Consider the following 7,651-nt stretch of genomic DNA (forward strand, 5'->3'; position numbering starts at 1 on the left):
CCCCCCCAATAAGGGGCAAACAGACAGCTCATCTAAGAGAGCCCACATGTGGGAATCGGCAGCCAATGATAAGAGCCCACCTACCCCTTACCCTAACCCAGATTAAAGTGTCCACAAAAAGCCCTAGCTTTCACCTGAGCAGGGAGCCACTGGTTTCCGGGCTCCACTGCACTGCTCTAGCTGTAGACTTTCCTTTCTCTCTAATAAATGCTACTTTGTGTACCAGCCTTGTCTACAAGTCAATCAGCTGTCTCACAAGCCAGTTCTCTGACCTGTGAAGGCAAGAACCCTCAACACCAGCCCACAACACTAACATTAGATCTGTTCAATAAATCTTTGTTTACCTCAAAATCACAAAGATACTGTCCTGTGTTTTCTTTCTAGAAATTTTATGCCATTCTGGATTTTATTTTTAGTCTTTTATCCATCTTAAATTCATTTTGTTATTTAGAATAGCATCAAGGACAAGGCTTATTTTTCCCTATGCCCATTCAGTTCCTTGAACAGTATTTGTCAGGCTTTTCTATTTTTCTTGTTGAATTGGATTAGCCCCCTGCTTGGAGATAATTTGACTCTGTAAGTGCTGGTATATTGTAGGATTCTCTTTAATTGAACTCTTCTCTATGCTTATGGTAATCTCCCCCTCACCCCCGTTTTGATTATTATAGTTTCAAAGTAAGACCATCAACTTGGTTTTCTTTTTCTTTTTGCAGTGCTAGGAATTGAATTCAGGGCCTCATATATGTCAGACAACGTAAGTCCAGCTCTAAACTGTAAAGTAAAAATCAGTGACAGTGGGGCCCGCCTACAACTAATGCAATGAGTAGTGAGTCACACCCTCCTTGCTGACTAACTGGGTTGGAGTGAAGACAGGATGAATCAAAGGTAAAGTCACAGCTACAGAACTTGAGTCAGCATTTTCAGTAGCATCTAAGTGCTCATGCTTTTTTCCCCCATGTGAATTATGAAATTCCTCACTCCTAAGGCTTTTTAAGTTGAATCCAAACATTGAACGCAAAGGGAAAATATGCAAAAAGGATACCAATGTTCTAATTTTGCTTCTACTCTCTGATCCAATTAAGAAAGGGGAAGCAATGATATCCTTTATAATGGAATGGGTTAAATCACAAGTTTTCCTTTAAGAACTCCTTTGAGAGCCAGACATAACCCATTACTCAAAGTTAAAATTTATTTCCCTGAGCATGACATTCATTTAGCCACAAAATCTGTTTTTGCTGCTGTTACTGCTGTTATTAACTTCTCACCAGCCACTTGAAAACCCAGTTTAGCCAAGCTCAGAACTCTACAGAAGTTCTGATCACTGCTATAGGCATAAAAGCTCGTGTGACACAGATGACCACATGTCCTCATTTTCATGTCACTCTCATGCCTCTCCTCCTCCCTCTGGGCTTATTCTCTCCCACAACTGAGCCTACGTGGCACCATGAGATTTTTAATGTCACAGTACCTTCTCACTTTGAGTTATACAATATGCCACATAGTTCTTGAACTATTAACTTTCTGAATGTCCTCTCTGATCAACTACAGTATAAACATCTTGAAAACAGAAACTTACAGCACATATGCATAGTATACATAGCTTTCACAGTACAGAGATTATAAATAAAGGACCAAGGGTAGAATAAATGCTGAATTATATAGTTCCATAATAAAATAAAATATAAAAAGACTATCTTGGCATACACAAAGAAAAGAAATCAAAGAAGAGCTATTACTAACTCAGTTTTTGATGCTGAATAACACCCTACAATTTTGCCCTGAATCATAATTACAAATAAAAACTGAAATAATAAGTTTTTAAACTTAGAGCTTGTGCTCCTGGTCACTGAGATATTTGGGTGCCCAGGCCAAACTAAAAGGAATGGCTATTGCTCCTTCCATATATCACTCTAGATTGTCTCTGCTTCTGTTACAATGGGCACACGCCTGCTGTCTCTCCAGAGAGTGTACTTGGCTATTCCCTTCTCAAGGTTCTCTCACCCAGAGAGATGCAGTAGGATACAATATATTTTGGATTCCTTTCTCAGTTCAAAGCCACAGTTGTTTAGAATTGAGGTGAACCCTTTAAGTTTATAGTGGAGAAAGAATTATATATAACTTTTACATTTTATAATTATTTTATAGAAAGCCATAATGCAGTGGCGGAATTCTTTCAATCAAATAAGGGTTTGGATCTTGAGCAAATAACACTAGCTACCTTGTCATGTTTATGAATTGGAATAGTATAAGTAATCTAAATTTCCAACGTGTTTTTATAGGCTTTTAAAGTCATGTAGGCAAAAAACCCCTCAAAACACATCTATAATGAATTATTTATTTGGGGTAAAGAGATTACAATAATAGGGCATAATGATTCCATTTAAAATTAGATGTATATGCATTCTTTGATAAGGGACAGTGTTCATCTCTGGGTTGGTGGGATTAGTTTTTCATTTTGTCAGTTTACTTTTCCTTATATTTTGAATTTTCTATAATGAATTTTTGTTACTTTGATAATAAAACACAAAAGATAAAAAGTAGAGATGATCCTTGTTGGATGCATTTATGTCAAAGTAAGAGCCTGTTCTAAAATATCATAAATATCAGGCTTGAATTTTTTGTACAAATCTAGGTATTCCTGGTATTTGTTTAAAGAGATGTTCTTTCTACCTTTATCCTTCTTTGGCTTCTCCCTTGTCTCATACTTTGATCCACAATATCAGGAAATCTCTTGACTCCTATTTTCCAATGTATTCAGGCGATCACTCTTTTCTTCCACTGTTACTGTACTGGCAAAGTCACCATCATCTCTTACCTGGATCATTGCATTAAGCTCTTACTTGAGTTTACTTCCATCAGATGCTGCTCAAGACCAAGGGACAAGACTTGGCCACTGGAGTGTTTTTAGTGACTGACACATTCTAACACATGATAGATGATGTCAAATAATATATTTTATTGAATATCGAATGAAGGAACTAAGGCAAAAAACCCCAGAGTTATTGAAGTGAAGATAGTGGTGCTGTTTGATTTGAATTTTATTATCACATGCCTGGTTATGTTAAAGAAGCATTGAAACTATTTTAAGTTTGGATATAAAGGTTATATCTAATCAATCAATTTTGTTTTGGGGAGATTTAGGTTTGAGTGTTTCTTGCAAGTTTTCAATGGAATTTTCTCAAATGAATGTCTTTTTCCTTTAGAATCTGATGAAGAGTTTTTTGATGCTGAAGATGGAGACTTTGAGCTAAAACCTTCAAAGGATCAGCAGTTCCCAAGGAGGAGCTCATTAATCTTCTAGGCATGTTTGAAATTAAAGAAGTATGTGTATATTTTGTTCATTGTCTTCTGCATGATCTTTGGGTAGACTTAAACTTCAAGTATATTAAAAGTATGATACTCTGTCTTCCCTACTAGACAACACATGCACATGTACACACACTTGCAGCTTCAAAATAATGAAATATTATTTGTAAAAAGCTGAAGTAAGGATGATTGATGGTATAGCCAATATATTCTAGAAGAGGTCAAAGCTCTTAATTATGATTTGATTTTCTGCACAGTCTTTATGACTTTTTTATTTACATTATTTATTTATAGGTGGCACTGGATATTGAACTCAGAGTCTCATGCTTGCTAGGCAGGCACTCTACCACTTGAGCCGCTCCACCAATCCAAAATTGAGTTTTGTTTTTTGTTTTTTTTTTTTTTTTTTGGCAGTACTGGGGTTTCGGGTTTGAACTCAAGGCTTCAAGCTTGTTAGGTAGGCGCTCTATCACTCTAGCCACTCCGTTAGCCCTTGAGGGGAGAGAAAAATAGTAGTCCCTAGGACTTACATAAAGGACACATGCACAGTGTCTAGCCAAATGGAATTTCCTGTTTCCTCATCCTGCTTCACCTTCTCCAAGAGGCCACAGATACTTTCAGAAGCCAATTCTTTGGAAGGATGACCGGGCACCCCCTCTTCACCTGCAGGTTTTCCCTAGGCTTGTACTTGGAGCTTGCCAGAAGGTGCCTGCTCCAGCGACACTATGCTCAGCTCTGAGCACCCAGTGCAGAAGCTCCTGGCAGGGTAGAGAGGGTTGGCTGAGGGGAGGTCCATTGTCTCTGGGGGTTGGGCTCCAGGCAGGGGGGCAGGACTCTTGCCATGGTATAAGAAAGGAGTGCCACTGTCCCAGCTGTAGTGCTGAAGCTGGCGCTCCAGTCACACCAGGAGATCACCAGCTCTGTAACTGCAGCCAGAGGTAATGAGACTGAAGAGGAGGAGGTCTGGTATCTATCTATATATGTGTGTGTGTATTCAGCATCGGTAAGTGGACCGCAGGGTGGTCTGAGGGCGCGCAGGTGGCTGCGACCTAGACGGGATACTAAATTTGTGGGTACTGTCAGTGGGTCTGCAGGAGGGATCCAGTCTGTCCCGCTCAGTCCAGCAGCTCCAGTCGCCTAAACTCAGCGGTTTCTCTTCCCCAAAGAAGCCCTTCTTCACACCACTTCCCGCCCAGCGCCCCAGGATGCGGCTCCCGGGAAAACTGCGCTCCTTGGCCCCGGAGCCCGCCTGCTCCAATGTGCTCACCCCGGCCCGCATCCCCGAGTTCTGCATCCCGCCAAGGCTGCCCTGGCCATATCAGTCGGAATCTTCACCCCTGGCCCGCGCCCTGCCTCGGCGTTATGCAGCCGAACCGGATCTGTGGCCGTGCGCGGCGGAGGGGACCACGGACCGCACTGACTGGGACCAGCGCCCGCAGGCCGCGTTCTCGCTGCTGTACCTGCGCCGCGCGCGCACAGCCTATGGCTTCTGCGCGTTGGTGGAGAGCCGGCACACGGGCAGCAAGGAGTCACTCCTTCTCGGGGACCCCGGCGCCACCACGCTGTTGTGGCCGCCCGCCCCTCGGCCTAGGGCCCACTCCTATAGTGGGGACGGCGATGGAGGACAAGGTGACGGTGCCTGCCTCGAGTCCCGGACAGCTAAGGGAGCGACCCCCGCCAGCCCACAGTTGCCCCGGGACGCTGTTGTCCCCGCGCTCCGCGGCCGCCGCCGCCTCCTGCGCGTCCCCGACTGGCTGCTGAGCCGCGCGCGAGTACCTGTCTGACCCGCGCCCGCTCCGTGTCCAGGGAGGACGACGAGGACGAGCGCGGCACCACCCCGGGGCCCACGGTCCGGGCTCCCGCGTGCGGGTCGCCAGCCCCGCATCCGTGGCCGGAGCGCCTGCAGGCCGAGGGCATCGTGTCTCTGGGCCGCGCCTGTGGTGCCTTGAGACTGGCCGCCGAGTACTGTCGGAGCACTGGACGCCTCTGTCTCAGGCTGCTGCGCGCTGAGAACCCGGCCACAGGCGCCCTGGAACCCCGCGTCCTCGGCTGCCGCCTCAACCTGGTGCTGCAGGCGCCGGGTGCCGACCGCACGTCTCGCAGCGCGGGTCTGGGGCGCAGCCACCAGGCCGCCTTGGACCAGGACTTCTGCTTCGATGGCCTCAGCGAGGAGTAGGTGCCCCATCTGGCAGTGTGCATCAAAGTCGAGCTCAAGGGCCGCGGCCTGGAGCGGGGCAGCCTGCTGGGCCTGAACGAGCTGCTGTTGGGTTCCCTCCTGCTCTTGTGGGTGAAAGGGTCCCTCCGACTAGTGACATGACAGCACCTGTCAACCAGGACAGGACTCTGACAACCCCTGGCTGTGGAACACTGACATAGCCTGGCTTCAGGACACTGACAGCGCCTGCATTGACAGCCCTTGACTCTGGGACACTGACAGTGCCTGGCTCTGAGCCTCTGACAGCACCTGGCTCTAGGACACTGAGAGCCTGACTCTGGGACACTGGCAGCTACTTTGTACAAGATGAATTTTTTTTATTCATAATCTTGCTTTATTGTTGTTTTAGTTTTCTGGCCTACACCTCTGTGCCTTAGGTGCAGAAGAAAAAAATTAATGACACCCTCTCCATTCACAGCATCTGATCTCTCTTTCCAGACCAATTTTACTTGCAAAGGTAGAAAGGGTTGGCTTGGGACGAAAACAGAAAGAAAGAAAGAAGGGTCCCTTATCTATTTTGCTTCATGTGGGTGCCAAACTTAAGGCTTCAAAAATTATTCACCAGAATTATTCCCAAGGCTAGGATCCACAGACACAGGTTCACAGCTTTACAGAGTTGGTATCTGCATTCATGTGCACACACATCAGAGTGAGAGACCCTCCTCTATTATAAAGGACAACTTAAAGGGAGTAGAATTCCTCTCCCACTGAAAACAAGGAGTATATTGGAAGTGAATTCTTCAAAATTGCTGAGGGAGAGGCAAACAAAGGAGGTGGAGGATCTTCGTGTGGGTGGCAGTGTAGGGAAATCTTCCATCTCCAAAAGAGTCCTGGGAAGTCTTTCCTGCCTCTGGAAACAAGTCACTATTTTCTGTGGCATTATTCCTACCTCACTTTTGCATTGAAGTTGTAAAGGAATTAGCACTGCAATAGGACCTCCCAGATGAGTTGAAATGCAAATGTCACTTTCTAGAGTACTGTTTTCGAAGAGAGCTTTTTATTTTTTTCAGAAAATAAGGAAGATTTTATTGAAGAGCATATATTAGAAGAGAGGCAACTCCTCAATCATAACTCAGTTTGCACTCACTTGGCTGAACAAAAGACTGGAGGGTTCTGAAGAGCTGGAATAGAGGTAGAAGTCTTATAGTTGTGTTTGCTGATTTGTAGCTATTACAGTTAGGCTTCTATATTCCCACAGAGAGAAGGAATTAGGGATGCTCTCTTTCTTAAAGTTTACATTTCAAAGAGATAGTTCTACGGATTTGAGAGTTTAAATTGGAAAAGAAGCTTTAAAAAATATTTACATCTGAAAAGGGGCAAGGAAAGGATATACAATGACAAATTTTTATCAGTAAATGTTCTAAGAAAGAAAGTCAGGGACCAAGAATCAGGAAGAAACCGGTCTGAAGTTTAGTCATGCTGAAAAGAAAGATCTTAAAGATATTTTGGTCAGCAGAAATGATAAAATATATGAGAAAACACAACCCATTTTTCTCATTGCTTTACTGTTGTAGGACGACTCAGACAGAGAGACAGGGCACCAAAGATTTTAGGAACCAAGTTTATTAAACAGGCCGACAGCAACTCAGTAGACTCGAGAACAAAGGGGGCCTTTCTTATACACATACCATTTAGAGCAGGTTAAAGAAATGGGGGGGTACACCTTGTCCCATACATGGTCACATGTTATTTCATGTGACCCCTAGAGGTAGGTGACCCTTTTCTGGTCTCACACCGGGTGACATTCCCCAAATCTGGTTTTTCTTTTTTCACTGTAGCACTCATTATCTCTCATTATCTCCCTTCCCCCTTCCTGCCTTCTTGCTACATTTGCCCCTTTGATGCTCAGACCTTCTGCTAGGTCAAAGATAGTTCACCTTGATCTAGGGGTTAATAGGTCATTGGGACTCCAGGTCTGCACAAGAATAATAAGTATGGAAAACCACAGTTTAGGTAACAACACTTCCTGCTCGTTTAGTGCTCATACATGAATCAAAGTCCAAGGCCTGGGAGTCCCCAGGTAGAGAGCTGACTAAGATTAAAGAAGAAAACAAGGAAGAGACTCATCCTCAAAGATGAGATGGGTGACTCCTCGAGCTCCCTCCGTGCTTAGCTTAGTCAGCTTCCTGA

At 44.8% G+C, this 7,651-nt stretch overlaps 1 pseudogene; it reads left to right on the top strand.

The window, feature by feature from the left end:
- The first annotated feature begins 4,095 nt into the window (after positions 1-4,095).
- Positions 4,096-7,341, top strand: LOC141417561 (C2 calcium-dependent domain-containing protein 4A-like; annotated as a pseudogene).
- The last annotated feature ends 310 nt before the right edge of the window (positions 7,342-7,651 follow it).

The sequence above is a fragment of the Castor canadensis genome, chromosome 2, assembly GCF_047511655.1.
Source record: "Castor canadensis chromosome 2, mCasCan1.hap1v2, whole genome shotgun sequence".
In the NCBI taxonomy this organism is placed as follows: Eukaryota; Metazoa; Chordata; class Mammalia; order Rodentia; family Castoridae; genus Castor; species Castor canadensis.